The following is a 22266-nucleotide window of genomic DNA, read 5'->3' as shown; positions in this document are numbered from 1 at the left end:
ATAAATTCATCCCTCTAAAATAATGTTTTAAAAGTCAGATGTCCCCTAAACTCTATGGTAAATGCAGAAAAAAATATTTCCAGAGTATGATTCATCTAATATTTTTAGATATCTCTTTCATATTAACATAAATCACTTTTCTAAATGCCAATTTATCTGTATTTATTACAAAGGAAATCTTTGCTGACTTGCTCAGGCTTAGATATTTATTATTTCAAGCTCAAACTCAGTTCTAAATCATCAGTCTGAGAATTGAACAAAGCAGTCTCAGTCTCGTGAGAACCCTAACAGTTGATTATTCAGTGATAACCTTTCTTTTTCATGAGTCATTTCACCCTAGATCTGAGAAAGTTTAGGTGATGTGATCACTGTGATCAATACATACTTAGGAGAATTTCAGCACATTGATGCTTACTGAAAAATTCCTCATCAGTCCCCATTATTAACTGCTGTATGAAGAGTGGAAGCTCAGTTCACTCAGCTAATCCTGTCAACCTGCATTCTCAGTCAATTTTTAATTTGTGAATTAATTCTAACTCTCTTAGGCTTGGAGAAGAACTCAAGATATGTATGTGATACAAAGCATGTTTCTGTACAAAAACACAAAGCCATAGAGCTCTCCTTGTTCTTCTATGTACCGGAATAGGCAGATTCCTAGTTTTTTGTCATCTGTGAGAAGCTTAGATGAGTAGGATTAGTAGGATTAGAAAATAACAGATCAATAATTTTCAGTTAGGGAAAAAAAAAAAAAAAGTGTTCATTTCTTCTGCATTCTGACTTAATTTCTTTGAAATGGTTTCTGTTATAACACAGACTGACCAATTTGGAGTGGTATAGTTTAGTGACTTTTTCATGAAGTGCTAAAATAATAAGTATAGATATGTCGCTGTAATCTGTTGTGGGTTTTGGAGGGTAATTTTTTGGTTTGGGTTTTATTTTTTTTTGTTTCATTTATTTATTGAAATAAATGAGACTTAAGAATGAGCTATAACCTTGCCTGGGTGCTTGTAACTACATGTTTGTCTTCCACACTTCCACTCCTCCTCACATTGATAACTTCTGTACCTGAGCAGTTTCTGCCAAGTTTTACGAGGGTCTCTCAAACAGCTGAGAGAAAGCAGGTTAGTTGCTGAATACTGCAGGAGGTATATAACTGAAATTCATATGAAGCCTCATTTTAGTTCTGCTGTTCATAGAATGGCAAGTTTTAGCGTTAAAATTCAAAAGCTTTATGATTACTTATTTACTTATTTTTGAATTATAATAATAGAAAGTAGCTTACAGTTGCTTACAGTCTTTTTAACATTGTTTACAAAAAAAGAAGCCAAATAGAAAATATGATTTCTCTACAATGCCTAATAATCAACTATGTACTTATAAATTTGTAAGGAATACGAATGAGCTTGTTTCTTTTATTTGTTTGTTTGTTCCATTAAAGCTAGCTTTTATAAAGTTTGTCTTTTTTGTTTCCTGCTTCTCTGCTACTGTGAAGTTTTTTTACTAATTCCAAAAAGTTAGAAACAGGAGTCTTACATAGTCCTACAGCTCCTTGAAATTTGGTGACTTGTGGAAAAAAGAGTACAAATTAGTCTCTCATGAATAAAAGTGCCACAGATACAATGAATTTTCCTTTATAGTTCAGTAAGAGCTAAGGATATGGTGCAGAAGAGATTATGGCTGGTCAGCCATTGCAAGCAAAACTCTGAATAAGTGGCAGTAGGCTGAGCAGATACTGTAGGAAACATACCTGGGAGACAGGCTTATATAACTCATTACTCAATGAACAATTCTCTTGGTTTTTTTACCTGTCAGCTATTTCAAAGACTGTACCATTTGACTAAGCTCAGATAAAGAACTATAACATTGTAAGACTCATTTAAATCATATCCTGAAGCAGCTAGAACATTACTGAAACCTTCAGTTTAAGTGGACTGACATATTTCTTCAGAAGGCTTTGCAGATTTGAATAGAGGGATTCCTTTTCTTGCATGGAACTATATAAATTTCAGTGAGGTTTTCTTCATAGAAACAGACATTTTATGAGCTAGGAAAGACTACAGGATCAATTCCATTTAAGGTAATGATATCTCAAAGCTTACAGATCATGTGAATATATCCAAATTCTGTGACCAAATCTGAACGTATAGGATTTTTCTCACTGAAGTAAACGATATATCAGTATTGCAATGGTCTCATAAGCAAATGCTGTAGCGACTATGATCAAAAGTTGCAGGACTAAGTCTAAACATTACATTTTGTCAATTATTATTCTGAGCAATTTGTTGTCCCCCAAATATGAAACACTCATTTACAGTTAATCAGATAAGTATTGTTGATCTGTAGGTCTTGCTTGAATACACATTTCTGTCTCCATCATCTTTCAATATAAAACAGATAAAAATATTAACTTTTTGTACATATGTTGACATACAGTAACTTTTTTTTTAATCATACCAGGTATTTCTCCAAAACTGACTATTTCTTTCAAGTATTAGGTGAGTGGGAAGATTCAGAACATCATTAAAATAAATCTAATTTTAAGTATTATGTTAAGTATTATATATACCTACCTTGGAGTGGAAATCTTTATAAGATACAATTTTATATAGATTTAGAGAAGTTGGGGACAATAAGTAGTGTCCTTTTAAAAAAAAACCTCATCAAAATGTTGCACATGTGAAGTATTAACTGTAATATTCAAGTAGCAGATCATTGTATTTATTCTTAATATTTGCTCAGTATAGTGCACTCAATAATATTTCTATATTATATGAAACTTTAACTCACAAGAATATTTTTATTTGTACATGTACCTGCTTATGGTGTCATATGTTCTATGTACTTGTTATTTAGTGTTTCTTATAAGAGCTTAATACAGTATCTTTTAAATTAATATTTATAATTCAGTCACAATACATCTCTCAAAAAACATTTTATAATTCAGTCAGGTAATTAACTTTATTCCCTGAGATACCATGTTGACGCAAAATCCAAGACAGTGAAACTATGAGGTAAATAAGACAAAGTTCTGTCAATTGTTATCTCAGTTTATATAAACAGATTTTATGTCACAGCTAAGTCCTTTATTCTTCACTTGAGTATACATTTCCACAAATGAAACATCTAAACTGACCTGTTCAGCAGGTGAGTCCCAACAGGCTATCGGAAGCAGGAAAGTCAACCTCAACTTGTTTGATAAAATCAGTACACAACAATCAAAGAATGCTCAGAAGACTAACCTCTCTATATATGGTATCTTATTAATCTCTGATTGATTTTAATTTTTGCAGTGAGGATTTTAGTATGTACACATGGACCTTTGATCTGCCATGCATATAGCCTTCTTCATTCATCATGCAAAAAATACTTTTCTCCAATTTGTTCCTTCAGGTCATTAAAAAAATAAAACAAACTCATCACTAGTCTTTAGGTAGATATTTTTGATTTTAAAATTAACAGAGTTGAATTGTGAGTGTTGTTTTTATGCTTTAATTTTCCCTTTTTTTCCTGAACAGTGTTTTGTCTTTTAAAATTTTTGTCATAAACCATATATAAAATATTACAACTATCTCTGTACACATACTTAATAATGCTATTAAAATTAATTTAATGTGATAAATATTTGAAATAATTAATAACTTGAACTAATAATTAATTTTTCAAATTGTAATGGCCTATAATGACACATTTAAATTTTCATATGGTGTCTTAAGATGCCTCAAAACGGAGCTGATGTGCAAAAATGGCATATGATAATCATATTTAATTTAAATAGAAAGCTGACAAATAGTAAATTCAAGGCATGCAGATGCATTAAAAACTTACTTTAAAGCTGACTAATCAGTATCATTTTCAAGTGGTGAAATAATAGAATTGCTGATCTTCAAAAAAGAATTCAAATACCTTTCTTCATTGATTCATGGTCCAACATTGCAATGTCCTTCTAGAGTTGTCCAAAATCACCAAAGCTTGTTTTCAACAGTAAATATATCTGAACACATTTAATCTGTGACATATAAATGCCAATAAAGTCGGTAGCAGGTAAATTTTATTCCAATTAAGTATGAAAAATGTTAGTCTCTGCTTTAGGTCTTTCTGGAGATACATAAAGCCTAGAAAATAATATAAACATGTGTGTGTGTGTGACCATATATATATATCAATACAGATATACATGAATATCTGTAAGAGAACCACATATATAAGAGGCCTGGTATTAGAACATAACACATATCACAACTGAATGTGCTTAATGATACATGCAGTTCGATCTTATGGTAGATATCAAAGAATCAGGTCCAAATAACATCAACTCCTTTATGTTCTCCTAAATAGTATTAGGACATTCTTAATGTTGTATCTATCACTAAGCACTCTAAAACTGTCATAGGGTTCTTCCACCACAGTAGCAAGTGTAAGATTTTGATACTATGACTTCCCCTTGAAAAAGAAATCCTGACAAAGGACAGGAATCTGTTCACGTAGAAATTAACTAGCATGCCTAAAAAACCTATCGGATATCAGAAACCCGATCCTGTACGTATGAGTTCACAGACTGTTTTTCATGGCCATGGAGACATCTTTGAAAGCAGAAACTTTCTAATAGGCTAATGAATATTAAAGGAGAACTTGATGTAACACGAAACAAATTTCAATCTCCATAACATACACTCTCAGGGTTTCAGCATGTAACATATACTACATCAGCATTGATCCACTTGCAATTAAGCTAAATGTTTTTTGAGCCTTGTATAACTGTTTTCTACTCTTGCAAGGATTGCCCTAGGAAGAGATTCAACTCAGAAATAATTACCTAAATATAGGTATCTACATATAACATGGATGTTTGCTATGTACCTAGTTCTCCACTGAAGTTCATGGAAACATATATAAGTTGTCTAAACATTTGTGTCTAACATCATTTGAAATGCCCTCGGATATACAGAGCATCTGAACAGGTCTGAAAGTTATATCAGCACCAACAGGAGACTCACATTTTGGGACAGCAAGGAGAGATATCTTAGGGCATCTCAAACCACAACAAGAGCTGTGGGATTTAAATAATTAGTGTGATATAAAGGAGACATTTGAGATTGTCCTGTAGTTGTGGTGTACCTGGTATCACACTTTGTCATTAATTCTTTGGACGTTCAAGGAACTCCCTGGCTAGTCTTCTGCATAGATGAGAAAATGGACGAACATCAGACAAAGTGATTGACAGAACTCCTAGCTGCCCTCACAATAAAATATTTGACTCACTGGTACACCCACTCTATGGGTGTCAATTTCATATAATTTCAAAGATTCTCACCCCCCAGGCAGCTCATGATGTGCCTTTTGCAATTGATAGGCAACATTTGTATACTTAAATGTGTTGATTAGCATGGAAAATCTGACCACCCCAAATACCATCCTACTTAGTTTCTGCTGCAGAGTTGAACAAACTGTGCTTTGATAAAACATGGAAGTAGTGAGGATACATTGTATCTGAAGATGCAGAAATGGTCACAGAGAACAGACTTGCACATAATTATGGTGGCTCAGAGAGGCTTTGTGGTAGTTTAAAGAAAATAACAATGGATCATGCAGATGCTTGGTCACACAGGACCATGGACCAGCTGGATAAAGATTCATTAGAACCAGTTTGAGAAGTCTCACCTGAACTAGCTGAAGACACCTTCACAGAGACCTTTGCAACAAAGACTCCTTTCACCATCTGGACAGCCACAGACATTCATTGCAATGTTGTCCAAAATTCAGGAGCTGAATTTCCCCTCAGTGACCCTGTATGCTACTTCATCCCTACAGCCTATATTTCCTTTCCCTATTACATTCTCTACTCCAGAAAGGTTCCTAAGCTACACATCCCCAGTTAGTTTTTTTCAAGTAGGAGAAAAACCTCCTACTGCTGACACCTCCCACTAGGAGGACCATCAGAGCACAAAAACTAGAGTCTACTTAATTTTTGTCCAGCTACAGCTTTTTAAGAAAACCAAGAATATAGAGGTACAGCTGTATGTTTATATAATTCTGTCTGACTCTCTGCACCTGTATATCTATGTATGTGTTTATGTAGATTTATAAAAATATAAGTTGCCAAGTATGTATACTGGTGTATATATATAAAACACACACATTATCTAATTTCTCATTTCCAATAACCTATCAAGTTATTCCACGTACTATTATTTATGTGTATGGTAACATCTCTAATAGTTGATTTGTTTTCAGTAAGACTACAGAAGTGTCAGACAGCGTATCCATATCTCTGAAGAAAATGATAGCCAAAGGAAAACTTTGAACACTGTTTGAGCACTACATATTTTCTATCTCTCTAATTCCCAGCTCAGATTTGAGCCATTACAACTATGTCTGTAGTATAAATGTGCCATTGAGGTTACTACCCAAAATAATGGGAATGAAAATGAATCTGTACCACCTTAGATTTCAGGGTCAGGGACTTGTCCCTGGTTTGTTTTTTTATTTATCATAATAGACAAAGCCAGACTGTCCAGTTCCCCCTGGACTTCAGGAGCATGTCAGACTACATACATTTTTGGCACAGAAGCCAGCTATTCAGCAGCTGCCAAATCAGCTGTGACTCCAATAGATCTCATGGGATATGAAAAAAAATCTGAGTAAGCGAGGAAACAGATGCTCCTTGTACAGGTAAGAGAGTATGTTGTTTCTCTCCATCTGTCCAAAATTTCATAGTGTTAAGATTTCAGCACTGATGTTTAAACTCAGATAGATGAGTATACATCTGCACATACACCCATTTATATTTAATCTGCCTCTTGAACCAGTTTTCCTCTCCCAGTTTGCTGTGAACTGGTAGTACAAGCATTTACACACCAAAAAAATGATCTGGAGAAGTTTCAGTATTGATCAGTTGATGCTATTCAAGTTTGGTTTGGGGTTTTTTTTTTTTTTTTGGTGGTGGTGTTTATTTGTTTTCTGTCTTTTGCATTGGTCTTTCAGTTTACAGTCAAACTACATAGGTGACATGTTTTGCTCATTGTATATTCTCCTATCCAAACACTATCACTTCAGCTTCCTCTATATGCTTTGTTTCTGCTTTTGTTGATGGTATGTATACTTTATTTCTGTCAGCATTTTCTCTTTAATCATGCCTTCTTAGATCAAACACAGACATCTGTGCAGTCTTAAGCATTATGTGAAGAATTATTTCTGGCATAGATTCCCTTATGCATAGCTTAAAACTAGGAGCTATTATACTAGTAGCATTCTATACTAGAGTAATTTTGATCAACTCTCACTGCAGTTATAAACTCCCTAAATGTTGGAGAGAAAATGGGTATTATACAAAAATTTGAAAGACAACAGCTGTGGACAAGCTGTACAGCTGGCACATTTTAAGTCATCATAGCTGTAGAATGCAACTGACAAGTGTAGTTCATTCCCAGCTCTTGATTGCTTTCCTTAAAAACACAATTACACACTTCAACTGAATTTTCTGTGTTTTGGATAAGAGAAAGGGAGAGAGAAGAGAAGGAGAAATTAAGAGAGAAGGGAGGAAGGAAGGATCTGTCTTTACATAAGGAGGGAGGAAGGGAGAAGGGAGATATTAAGTAAAGATTTTTCAGTCATTTGATAGTTTACCTCAGAAACAGTGATTGATTTTTGGGAAAAAAACTGCTGCTCTGTCAAAATAAAGTGACATAATTGGCTCAAAGACATTTTAAGTGCTAGTAATGTAACCTCCCCAGCCCAATGAAGGATAGATAAAATTTAAATCTTTAAAGTTTTCATACAAAAAACTCATGTAAAGACATTCACCTAGAACATTTAAAGCAAAGTGCATAGATTGAAATAAAATAATCTGATAATTTAAACAATGGTTGACTCAGCAAACTGATACAGTAAATTTAAGGGCTTTTTTACATGTTTTACATTAGCTACATTAATTTTTAATGTGCAGAAACACTTTGGGGAGAAAATATTGTGATTAATAAAAAGTATGTTGTAATTAAAGCAAACTTGATTACACAAAGACATACTACTTAAGAGTTAGAAATACACTTCAACACTAGATTACACATACGTACAATTTAATTTCTGAAGTTAGGTGTTTGCCTTCAAGCTGGTTGTCATAAGTTTGCTCTGTAGTTAATGAAATCTAGAAGGCTATTCAGTGTATCCTACAAATATTTATCTCCGGTCAGCTGAAAAAGTACCCAAACTCCACTGAATATACTGACAAAATCTTCACTAACTATAGTGGAATTTAGACATCTAGCACACCTCTAAATAACCATGGTGGAAGCTAGTTGCCTATACATGGTATATTTCAACACAAAGTTATATGAGCCTCTTTGTATCCTGCTTAGGTCCCAGCTGCTGTTCCAAGGTGGTGCAGGTCTTCCACAAATTCTGTGTCACCTCTTTCAGTTCTGCAAACAGTTTCAGATACCCTGGAATATCTGAAGCAGTCCACTGGAAGTTAGTCAGTAGTCTTAAGGAGCCTAAAATAGGACCAGTCAGCCTCACCTCTGTGCCCAGTAAGATCATGGAACAAATCCTCCTGGAAGCTATGTCAAGGCATATCACAGGGAGGTGATTAGAGACAGCCAATATAGCTTCACCAAGGTCAAATCATACCTGACTAATCTGGTGGCCTTCTACAATGGAGTGACTGCATCCATGGAGAAAGAAAGAGCAACTCCTGTCATCAGCCTTGACATCTGTAAGGCCTTTGGCATGTCCCCACACAATACCCTTGTCTGTATATTGAACAGACGTGAGTTTCATGGGTGGACTATTTGATGGATGAGAAATTGGATGGATAGCAGCATCCAAAGAGTTGCAGACAATGGCTCAATATGCAAATGGAGATCAGTAACCAGTGGTGTCCTCAGGGGTCCATACTGGGACCAGTACTGTTCAATATCTTTGCTGATGACATAGGCAGTGGGTTTGAAGCAAGTCTGTGGATGACCCCAATCTGAGTGGTGCATTTGATTCAATTGAGGGAAGGGATGGCATCCAGAGGGACCTTGACAGGCATGAGGAGTGCACCCATGTGAACCTCATAAGGTTCAACAAGGTCAAGTGCAAGGTCCTGCACCTGGGTTGGGGCAACCCTTGGTATGATAGGAATGAATGGATTGAGAAAAATTCTGCAGAGAAAGACTTGGGGATACTGGTTGATGAAAAGTGGACATGAGCTGTCAATGTGCTCTTGCAGCCCCAAAACCAATTCTATCCTGGGCTGCATCAAAAGAAACATGGCCATCAGTTTGAGGGAAGTGATTTTTCCATTTTACTCTGCTATGATGAGACCTCACCTGGAGTACTGTGTCCAGCTCTGAATCTCCCAGTACAAGAAAGACATGGACCTGTTGGAGTGGTTCCAGAGGAGGGCCACAAAAATGGTTAGAGGGATGGAACACCTCTCCTATGAGGAAAGGCTGAGAGAGTTGGTGTTGTTGAGCCTGGAGACGACTTCAGACGCATCTTATTGTGGTCTTTTCATATATAAAGGGGGCTGATAAGAAAGATAGAGAGAGACTTTTTACCAGGGCCTGTAGTGACAGGACAAGGGGCAACCGCTTTCAACTGAAAGAGGGTAGATTTAGATTGGACATAAGGAAGAAATTTTTTTACAATGTGGGTGGTGAGACACTGGAACAGGTTTCTCAGAGAAGTTGTGGATGCTCCATTGTTGAATGTGTTCAAGGTCAGGTTGGAGGGGGGTCCAAGATGTCTCCTGCCCGTGGTAGGAGGGGTTGGACTGTATGATCTTTAAAAGTGCCTTCAAACCCAAGCCATTCTGTAATTATATGATTCTAATGCAAGATCAAAATGTGTAGCCAGGTCTTTTTGTTTGTTTGTTTGTTTTAACATGTTTCTTTCATTCTCCCTTTTTGCATCTTTTTTTAAATATATTTGTTGTGGGTTAACACTGCTGATCAGATAAGCACCACAGTCACTTTCTCACTTCTCCCTTCCCCCCATCCCCAAGTAGTGCAGGGGAAGAAGAAAGGAAGAATAAACCCAAGAAAACCTGGGGGCAACTATAAAACTAACAGACAAAACATAATAATAATAATTGTTTAATAAGTGACAGATAAGTGGAAGAAGAGGGAAGAAAACAAAACAGAATCACAGAATCATCTAGGTTGGAAAGGACCTTGAAGATCATCTAGTCCAACCATTAACCTAGCACTGACAGATCCCAACTACACCATATCCCTAAGCGTTATGTCAACCTGACTCTTAAACACCTCCAAGGATGGGGACTCCACCACCTCCCTGGGCAGCCCATTCCAACACCAAAGAAACAAAACAAAGCAAGAGATGCAAAGGCAATCATTCACCACTTTCCATGCCTACATTGATGTGCAGCCAGTTCCTAAGCAAAAGGTGGCTAACCCCACTAAAATCCCCTGTTTTCCCTTTTATTGCTGAGCGCAATGTCATATGATACAGAATACCTCTTTGGTTAGTTCGGGTTATCTGCCTTCCTGTGCCCATTCCCAGCCTATTCTGCATCTCCTAATCTGTTCACTGGGGGGGCAGAGTGAGAAACAAAGGTCTTGATACTGTGCAAACACTTCAGCAAGAGCTAGAACATTAGTGTGTTATCAGTACTCTTTTGGTCAAAAATCTTAAACACAGCACTATATGAGCTGCTATGAGGAAAATTATCCTGGCCAGACCCAGTACAATATTTTACAATTTTCTTTGCACTCTATTTGGCACATAATACTAAATGCTACCACAAAATACTAAATTAATAACTACTCCAGTAGTAAACTGTTCTACTATATTTCTCTTTTTCTTTCTTCTTTTACTGTTTTATCCCAATATATAGTAACTAACAATTTAGGATCATAAATAGCAAAATATGAACTCAGTGTTGAAATTGTCTGTGGTTAGTTTACAGGCTTAATGCTTGTTTTCTTAGTAGTTTACGTTTTTTCCTTTAATTAGTAAACTAAATAATTAAAAAAAAATACTATAAAATGAAGCATAGAATGATGTATTTTTGTTAGGAGTATTGAAGCACTATAATATGGTATTGAATCAAATCCACGTGCTAACACCAGAAACCAGGAAATTACTAGTAGATTCATTAAATGATGTTGAGGTTTGAACTCAGCCGGCAGCCAGACACCACATGGCTGGCGGTTCACCTCCCCCCTCCCCGGTGAAATAGGGGAGTGACAAAAAAAAGAAGAGAATTTGTAGGTTGAATAAAAAGAAAGAATTTACTAAATATAACAAGAGAACAACAGTAAAAATAGTGAGTCCAAAGAGAAATGGGTAAAATGCAGCAGTGGCTTACCGAGTGCTGTGACTGTCCCCCACAGCAACAACACAACTGGATGGGACAAATGGCATGAACCCGAGCCCGAGCAAGACCCCACTCCCCTCTATCTCCGGGCATGACATCACATGGTATGAAATACTCCAATGAAAGTTAACTCCATCCTGGTCGAAACCAGGACAAATGATAAGCATGTAACTTCTGACTTTTTATGATGCTCTGTATTTGAGAAAGAAAGATTGTTTTGTTGAAACTTCTGGCAAAGAAAGAAATAATACCACAACAATAATTTTAAAGAGTTGACAAACCTTAAAAATCTTAAAAACCAGTTTAAAAACCAAACAAAAATAATGATTTCATGAAAACATTGACATCTGTGGGGACAGCAGATTACTGACAGTCAAAAACTTTCAGTAGAGAAAATAAAGGTGTAAGCAAACCCCCCAATATTTCAGATGTTACTAGAATGACAGCAATATGGGTTACACTTAGGAAGGATCTGAAGTTTTAGGATATCTGATAAAAATGTACATTTGTATACATGTGAATCTTGAGGGGGTGTTACCTTAAAGTTTGGTATGAAATGCCGAACAAGTAGGTGTCAAAGAAACTACAAGTTATGGGTAAAGATAAAAGAGATAAAAATCAAGAGCAATGATATGGGAGATTGTGGTAGGTTGACCTTGACTGGATGCCAGGTGCTCACCAATCTACTCTATCACTCCCCTCAGCAGGACAGGGGGAGAGAAAATAATATGGAAAAAAATTCCTTATGTATCAAGATACAGGCAGTTTAATAAAGCAAAAAGCAAAAGTTGCATGCACAGAAGCAAAAGAAAACAAACTATTTTGTTCTCTATCTCCCATCAGCAGGCAATGTCTAGCCACTTCCCAGTCACTAGAACTTCAGTACATATAGCGGTTGCTCTGGAAGACATACATTGTAAATAACAAATCCCCCACCTTCCTACTCCTTTCTCTTAACTTTTATTGCTGAGAAGTTGTCATATGATATGGAATATCCTTTTGGTGAGTTTGGGTCAGCTGTCTGGTTATGTCTTCTTTCAAGATCTTGCCCACCCCCAGCCTACTGATGAGGGGGGAATGTTGGAGAGACAGTCTTGATGCTGTGTCAGCAATGCTTAACAGTAGCCAAAACACTGGTGTGTTATCAACACCTTTCTAGCTACCAATACACAGCACAGCACTATGAAGGCTGCTATGGGGAAAATTAACTCTATCTCAGCCAGACACAATACAATCTTCACCCGTTATTCCATACTATTTGCATCATGCTCAGGTCCCACATAATTTAATACATATACATATATATGTTCTAACCATTCCATTGTATTTCATTCTCATTATTGAAATCCCTTCTTACCAACACTTACAACTTAAACTACATACTTAAACCATCTTTATACCCAACATACAGATTTATACATTCTCATTAACTACTATCTCCCATCCTTTAACAGATAGATAGATATTAGTCTCCAGTTCCATGGACTTCTTCCACTTCTCCAGATGTTCACAACCAGGCTATGACTTAGACCTCATCTGTCAAGATGGATATTTAGGACAGGAGAAGCAGTGTATTTGATTGTTGGGCACCAACACCAACTTGGTTTGGGTCATCATTTCTCTTGTAGGGTTCCTTGCAAAACTCACTTAGCCACTTCAGGTCATTCCTGCTACGTTACTTCCTACAACATAAAACTCACATCACAGATTCTTTTTCCCCCAAGGTTAAATCTCCTTGAGGCACACACTGGGCTGCCCCATTCTTCTACATTACCCACCAAGTATACCCAGGACCTTGAGCTGACTATCCCATGAATGGGTTTGCCTTTTCTCATGGGAGGAAAAATCCACACATCTTTCCCCAGCCACTTCTCTCTGTGCACTATGGGGGCCTTATCTCCTCCCACACTATGTAGGGCTTTTTCTGGGACAGGACCAGGACAGTTAGGAGATCCTCTGGTGTTAACCAGCCAAGGCTTCTGCTAAATTTGTATCCCAGTGTGTGGTGGTTTAGGCCCTGCCGGGACCCGAGACCACGATGCCACTGCCCCTCCCCCACCCTCAGACCGGACGGGGCAGGGAGTGAAATACAAACCCCGCGGTTGAGATAAGGAAAAATTTAATACAGCAGTGTAACAACAACAAACCAAACAACAACAATAACAATAACAGTAATAACAATGAACAGAACAAGATATATACTGCACGGATACAGCAGAGGGTACTGACCGGACAAAAGCCATCTCTGGTCTTCCCGCACTTGGGTGCCTGGAGGTGATGTCAGCATGGTATCGAATAACCCGGCTAGAGCTTCCCTCCCCACTGCTGGGGAAACTTACCCCTATCCTAGCTGAACCAGGACATAATCCACCCCTTTTTTCTATACCATCCGCGTCATGCCCAGCTGCCATTTAGCAATTAACAATAACAAAAAAACAATTAACAAAAGCACAATATAATTCACGGTATGTTCTCACCCAAAATCAAGTCCCTTTGTGGTATGCATCAGACATCTCCATCCTGCATCACCCACCAGGTGCACCCAGGTCCTTGAGCAAAAGCAATCCCATGGATGGGTTTGCCTTTGCCTGGCGCAAGACTAACCCAGACCATTTCTCCCAGCACATTCCTCATGCGCACCACAGAGACATTATCCCCGTCTACAGCACGTGGAAGTTTTGACTGAGCCAGGCCAGCTTGATTGGCAGATCCTCTTGTGTTCACTAACCAAGTGGCCTTTGCCAGATGTGTGTCCCAGTGTTTGAAGGTTCCACCCCCCATTGCTCTCAATGTAGTTTTTAACAGTCCATTGTAGCGCTCGATTTTCCCAGAGGCTGGTGCGTGGTAGGGGATGTGGTAGACCCACTCAATGTCGTGTTCTTCTGCTCAGGCATCTATGAGGTTGTTTCGGAAGTGAGTCCCATTGTCTGACTCAATTCTCTCTGGGGTGCTGTATCACCACAGGACTTTGTTTTCAAGGCCCAGGATGGTATTTCGGGAAGTGGCGTGGGACACTGGATAAGTTTCCAGCCATCCAGTGGTTACTTCCACCATTGTGAGCACGTGGCGCTTGCCTTGGCAGGTCTGTGGCAGTGTGATGTAGTCGATCTGCCAGGCCTCTCCATACTTATATTTCATCCATCGATCTTCATTCTGCTGGGGATTCACCTGCTTGGCTTGTTTGATTGCAGCACACGTCTCACATCCGTGGATGATCTCTGCGATGGTGTCAATGGTGAGGTCCACCCCTCGATCTTGAGCCTACCTATATGTTGCATCTCTGCCTTGGTGGCCCGAGGTCTCATGGGCCCGCCGGGCTATGAACAGTTCACCTTTACGCTACCAGTCCAAGTCCACCTGAGCCACTTCGATCTTAGCAGCTTGGTCTGCCTGCTGGTTATGCTGATGTTCATCAGTGGCCCGACTCTTGGGTATATGGGCATCCACACGGCGCACCTTCACAACGAGGTTCTCCACCCGGGCTGCAATATCTTGCCATAATTCAGTGGCCCAGATGAGTTTACCCTTGCGTTGCCAGTTGCTCTGTTTCCACTGCTGCAACCACTTCCACAGGGCATTTGCCACCACCCACAAGTCAGTGTAGAGATAGAGCCTCGGCCACTTTTCTCACTCAACTATATCCAAAGCCATTAGGGTGGCTTTGACCTCTGTGAACTGGCTCGATTCACCTTGTCCCTCAGCAGCTTCAGTGACTCGTTGTGTGGGACTCCACACAGCAGTCTTCCATCGTCGATGTTATCCCACAATGCGACAAGACCCATCAGTGAACAAGGCATATCACTTCGCCTCCTCTGTCAGCTCGTTATATGGTGGGGCCTCCTCAGCACGTGTCACCTCCTGTTCTGGTAACATCGCAGAATCTTTGCTCTCTGACCAGTTTGTGATCACCTCCAATATTCTTGGGCGGCTGGGGTTCCCTATTCGAGCCCGTTGTGTTATCAACGCAACCCATTTACTCCATGTGGCATCTGTTGCATGATGTGTGGAGGGAGCCTTTCCTTTGAACATCCAGCCCAGCACCAGCAGTCGGGGTGCCAGGAGGAGCTGTGTTTCAGTGCCAACCACTTCTGAGGCAGCCCGAACTCCTTCGTACGCTGCCAGTATCTCCTTCTCATTTGGTGTATAGTTAGCTTCAGAGCCTTTGTATCCCCAGCTCCAAAAGCCTAGAGGTCGGCCTCAGGTTTCCCCAGGTGCTCTCTGCCAAAGGCTCCAGGCAGCGCCGTTCTCCCCGACTGCAGTGTAGAGCACATTCTTAACTTCCTGCCCTGCCCGGACTGGCCCGAGGGCTACTGCCTGGGCAATCTCCCGCTTAATTTGTTCAAAAGCTTGTGTTGCTCTGGGCCCCATTCAAAATCGTTCTTCTTGCGGGTTACGTGGTAGAGAGGGCTCACGATAAGGCTGTAGTTTGGGATGTGCATCCTCCAGAACCCCACAGCGCCCAGGAAAGATTGAGTCTCCTTTTTAGTGGTTGGTGGGGCCATGGCTGTTATCTTGTTTATCACCTCCATTGGGATGTGGCAACACCCATCTTGCCATTTTATTCCTAGAAACTGAATCTCCCTTCCAGGCCCCTTAACTTTCTTTCTCTTGATGGCAAAAACAGCCTTCAGGAGGATTTCAATTATCTTCTTTCCTTTCTCAAAGACTTCCTCAGCTGTGTCCTCCCATACAATGTTATTGTCAATGAACTGCAGGTGTTCTGGAGCCCCACCTTTCTCCAGTGCAGTATGGACCAGTCTATGGCAAATGGTGGAGCTGTGGTTCCACCCCTGGGGCAATCGATTCCAGGTGTACTGGATACCCCTCCAAGTGAACGCAAACTGTGGCCTGCACTCTGGTGCTATTGGAATGGAAAAGAACGGATTAGTGATGTCAATCGTGGCGTACCACTTGGCTGCCTTCGACTCCAGCTCATACTGGAGCTCTAGCATGTCCGGCACTGCAGCAGTCATCGCTGGTGTAACTTCATTCAGGCCACGGTAGTCCACGGTTAGTCTCCATTCGCCATTAGGTTTTCTTACTGGCCATATAGGGCTGTTGAAGGGTGAATGAGTCTTGCTGATCACCTTCTGGCTTTCTAGTCGATGGATCAGCTGATGGATGGGGACCAGGGAATCTCGGCTGGTACGGTACTGTCGCCGGTGCACCGTCTTGGTAGCAGTTGGCACTCACTGCTCTTTAACCTTAAGCAACCCCACCACCGAGGGGTCCTCTGAGAGGCCGGGTAAGGTGGACAATTGCTCAACCTCCTCCAGGGCAGCTATACCAAAGGCCCACCGGTACCCTTTTGGGTCTTTAAAGTACCCTCTCCTGAGGTAGTCTATACCTAGGATGCACGGGGCATCTGGGCCAGTCACAATGGGGTGTTTATGCCAGTCCTTCCCAGTTAAGCTCACTTCAGCTTCCAATAGGGTCAGCTGTTGGGATCCCCCTGTCACTCCGGAGATACAGATGGGTTCAACCCCACTGTAGCTTGATGACATCAGGGTGCACTGTGCGCCAGTGTCTACCAAGGCCTTATATTCTTGTGGGTCTGATGTGCCAGGTCATTGGATCCACACCGTCCAGTAAATCCAATTATCCCTTTCCTCCACCTGGCTGGAGGCAGGGCCCCTCTAATCCTGCTCAGCATCACTCACTTGTTGTAAGAATGACTCCTGTGAGAATGACTCACAGACCCCCTCAAGAGGGTCAGGCATAGCATTGGCCATTCTAGTCTGTCTGGGGGATTTCTGACTGGACACTGGAGCTGCATTTCTCTTGGAAGACTCCCCTTTCGTGGTGGTCTTCCCTTTCAGCTGCTGTATTCATGCAGCTAGCGCGGGAGTGGGCTGTCCATCCCACCACCTCATGTCTTCTCCATGGTCGCGGAGGAAGAACCACAGGGTGCCCCGTGGTGTGTACCTCCCACTGCCCTTCTCTTGGGTGGGGAAACGTCTGTTTCTAATGGCTGAGACATCAGCCCATGCAGGTGGAAGGTAGGACATGTCCTGTTCCACTTTCTGGAGCCTCTGAGACAGTTCCCTTACAGCTGAAACTCAGGCATGTTGGGAGGAAGGGAGATTTCCCTCATATTGCCGGAGCTGGCCAGCCACTTCATCCACTGTTTGAGTCTGGGTGTCTCGCCACCAGGACACTACTGCTAATGCTTTGGAATGTGCTTCTGGTGCACTTTGCAGGAACTTCCACCACATCAACTGTGTGCAAGGGGCCTGATCTGGATCCATGGGTGACCACTCATCATTCAGATCACCATAAACCATGTCAAACACAGCCAATTCCCTGAGGTTCTGAATGCCCTTCTCCATGTGGGTCCACTTGCCTAACCGACATAGGACATCATCCTTGTAGGGGTACCTCTCCCTTACACTGAGCAGGAGTCGCCTCCAAAGGCTGAGGGTTTGAGTCTGTTTCCCTATTGCCTTGTCAATGCCAGCCTCCCTGGACAAAGATCCCAGTTGCTTGGCCTCTTTCCCCTCCAATTCCAAAACACCAGCTCCACCATCCCAGCATCGGAGCAACCAGGTGAAAATCTGCTCGCCTGGAAGGCAGCTGAAATCCTTCCACATATCTCACAACTCACTCAGGGATAGAGATCGGGTGATCACCTCCGGCTCATTCCCCTGTTCTCATGCTGGGCCTGGCTCATCTCCATCCCCTACTATGCGAGCTGACTTTTTGGTATATTTGGTTTTCTGTATCGGGGCGATTGATACTGGCACTGATTGTCCCTCTGGCCCAGCTGCTGTGCTGGTGGAGGCAACTGATACTGGCACTGCCTGTCCCCCTGGCCCAGCTGCTGTACCAGTAGGTTCATTTTCAGATCCTGCAGCCCTTTCTCTCCCTTGAGGGCAGTGAACAGTGTTAAAGATGACACGATAGGCATGGACAAGTCCCCAGCACATTGCAGCGAATTGTGTCTCCCGGGGTTTGTCAGATTGGCAACACACCTTTTTCAAACACCACCAGTTTATCAGGACTCTGCACTTGTTTGGGAGTGAAATTCCAAAACATTGGGGGGTGACCACTGACCCAGGCACTTGCTCATCTCTTCCCACACACCTTGCCACTCATAACCATCTGCCCTTGGGGCAGGTTTCCGGGTGGTGCTATTTTTGGAGAAGTACCGCATGGCCCAAAACAAGATTTGGCAGACATTTAGAAAGCACTGTGCCACAAACACACTGGCCTGGATGCTCCAAGGATAGGTAAAACTCAAAACCCGAGAGGATCTCTTCCCCTGGCTCACCCATAGAGGGGGTGAGACCCCTAATAAAAGCCCAGGCAGCAAACAGGTATCGGTTCACCCCCACAAGCAGTGATGCAAGCACATTATAAGCAGTCAGTAGCCAGTATAGCAAAACAAGACCCTTGAGACATTTTCCACCGACAACAAACACCAGCACTGGGAACACACAGTAGATATAAGGATTAATCCAGCCCCACCACGCAAGCAAGTTGGCCAGCATTGCGAATGTTCCTTATCAAACAATACAAATAAAACCAGAAAAATTACACGTAACAGACTGCTCTAACACACTCTGGTCAGGGTTTGTCCTTTTATTTTTTGTCCTTATCTCAACCCCATGTTGGGCGCCAAAAAGGCTGTGGTGGTTTAGGCCCTGCCAGGACTCGAGACCATGATGCCACTGCCTTTCCCCCACCCTCGGACTGGACGGGGCAGGGAGTGAAATACAAATCCCGGGGTTGAGATAAGGGAAAATTTAATACAACAGTGTAACAACAACAAACCAAACAACAACAATAACAATAACAGTAATAACAATGAACAGAACAATAGATATACTGCACGGATACAGCAGTGAGGGTACCGACTGGAAAAAAGCCGTCTCTGGTCTTCCCGCGCTTGGACGCCTGGAGGTGACATCAGCATGGTATTGAATAACCCGGCTAGAGCTTCCCTCCCCACTGCTGGGGAATCTTAACCCTATCCTAGCTGAACCAGGACACAGTGCTTCCATGACCTATTGCCCAACACTCTCAACATAGTCTTTAACAGTCCATTATATCTCCCAATCTTTCCAGAGGCTTGTGGGTGATAGGGGATGTGATACACCCACTCAATGCAGTGTTTCTTTGACCAGGAGTTTACAAGGTCATTTTGGAAATAAGTTCCATTGTCTCATTCAATTCTTTCTGGGATATCATGTTGCCACAAAATTTGCCTTTCAAAGCCAGAGATTTTTTTTAGGGCAGTGACATGATTTATGGAGTATGTTTCTAGCCAACCATGCTTCCACCATGGTGAGTACATAGCGCTAGCCTTGGCACGCTCATGGCAGTGATTCAATGTAGTCAATTTTCCAGGCCTCGGCATATCGAAAACCCATCCACCACCCTCTGTTCCAGGGAGATTTTACTCATGTGGCTTACTTGATTGCAGCACAGGTTTCACATCATGAGTGACCTCTGTGATGGACTGCATGGTCAGCTCTACCCCTCAATCACGAGCCCATATGTATGTTGCATCTCTCCCTCAATGTCCCAATGTTTTGTGGGTCCATAAAGATACAAATAGCTCACCCTTATGCTCCCAGTTCAGGTCCACTTGAGGTACTTCAATATTGGCAGCCTTGTCTACCTGTTAATTGTTTCAATGTTGTTCAGTGGTGCAGCTTTTGGATGTATGAGTATCTAAATGACATACCTCTAGAGACATGTTTTCTACTGGGCCAGCAATGTCCTGCCACAATGTAGCAGCCCAGATGGGTTTACCCCTGTAATGCCAATTGATCTTCTTCCACTCCTATAGCCATCCCCGTAAGGCATTAGCCACCATCCAGGAGTCAGTACAGAGATAGAGTACTGACAACTTTTCTCATTCAGCAGTCTCTAGGGCTAGCTGGATGGCTTTCACTTCTGCAGACTAAATTAACTCACCTCCTTCAGTGGCCTCAATGACTTGTCATGTGGCACTCCACACAGCAGCTTATCACTTCTGGTGGTTTCCTACCACATGACAGGATCCATCAGCAAAGAAAGCATTCATCTATAACTCATTATATGGTGGTGTCTCTTGGACACATGTCACTTCCTCAGGCAATGCTCCAAAATCTCTGCCTTCTGGACAGTTTATGATCTCTTACAGGATTCCTGGGCAGTTGAGTTTCCTCAAGTCGAGTCTGGTTTGCCTGTGACAGTAATTACTGAGTGATCTCACTGTCATCTCAACCCACGAGCCTTTTGTTATATTTTGTCTTCCCCGTCCAGCTGAGGAAGGGAGTGATAGAGTGGCTTTGATGGGTGCCTGGCTTCCATTCAGGGTCAACCCACCATAGAGATTTATCCCTCTTCTTATCTCAGAAAGAAGTGATATTATAATTTTATATGAAATAATGCATGTAGCCAGAAAATATAGTAGGAAATGGGTCATATAGTAAATTCTTGAAAAGTGTTGAACATTGTGTTAGGTGGTCACAAATATTACTGACTACAACTGCTTGAAATTAGTCTAGGCAACAGTTTTTGTGAAAAGATTCAAGAAGTAACAGAAGTTGTGGTTACAAGAAAAGGAGTTATTGCAGCAGCAAAATACTACACACACACACACACACACACACACACACACACACACATAGACACACCCTTGACTGCATCCAACTCAAACAACCAGCAGGAAAAGTCTTCTGGCATACGATGTCTAGAAAGTAAAGCAACTCAGGGCAGATAGGAATCTCTTTTTAAAAGAGAGAATATGAAAATCATTAATAGAAAACAATACAGATTTGTATATAAAAGAATAAAGCATAGTAAGGACTAAAGGCTCTCTTTGATGACCTAAATAAATAAATGAATTTGGCCAAACATGAAGAAGGTTGTTTCTAAGCAGGTAAGAAACATCACAGTGCATCTACATACAAAAACTGGCAGACTAACACACAGAAATCAGAGAAACATAGGGGGTTTATTGTGCAAAACACTTAAGGGCTGAATTTATTGCTTTTCTGAGGACTATAGCTAATGTTAATAGAAACATAGTAAGACTAATATTAACTTGGGAATCAAAATCGCAAGCTAAATTAGGGAGAGAGTCAATTAAAGAGCAAATGACTGGACTACATGTATGCAAATAAACAGGGTCTGATGAAATCTACTTTCTAGAATTTCTGAAGCGTTTATGTCTGAAATGCTGTTAGTTACTAATAAATTCTATCAAAACCATAATGGCTTTTCTCTTTATAACCAGTAAGTGTTATCCATCTTGAGTTTATGAAACCTTTTGATGCATTCACTCATCCTATCGTCATTTTCAGAATTGGGCATTTTTCAATTAATAGCAATTATAATGAATACGGTGTTTGAAAATAATTCATTAGAGTTGAATTTAACTAGCATGTCTCTCCCCCTCCCCAATGTATAGGCATTGTAAAATATGAAGCTTTTGATGGCATTTTTCATTTCAGAAGCAGAAAATTCTGTTTTTAAATTTCATTAAGCTATTTTTTGTTTTAAACATTGACCAGAAATATTTTGCCATTTTACATTATTTTGCGAAGGATACAGTTTCAATGCTCTGCAGTACCAATGTTTAATTCCTTTCAAAAGACACAGGAAAAATACTTTCTGCTTGAACTGAACCAATTTAAAAAAAAGAAAAAAAGGCACAGTTGCTGTGGCCGCAGGGGACCCAAGTATATGCCAAGTACTGGGGAGATGTTGTTTCACTAAGAACTAAACTGTTGTTTCTCTATTGAGGATCAGGTAGCAAAAGGGTCTTTTCAAAATTGTTGATCATGATAGCTGCTAAACCATAATACTAATTTCTTACTCAGTTTGACATCTGAATTAAAAGATATATGATAAAGAGAAAACCCATGCGGGGCAAATGCACAATTGGTTGAAAAAAACATCCTTTCAATACTTATCAGTAACATGCTCCCAAACTTGAAGGTTATTCAGTCATA

Source organism: Strix uralensis, chromosome 2 (genome assembly GCF_047716275.1).
Source record: "Strix uralensis isolate ZFMK-TIS-50842 chromosome 2, bStrUra1, whole genome shotgun sequence".
Lineage (NCBI taxonomy): Eukaryota > Metazoa > Chordata > Aves > Strigiformes > Strigidae > Strix > Strix uralensis.
This window is presented reverse-complemented; position numbering follows the sequence as displayed.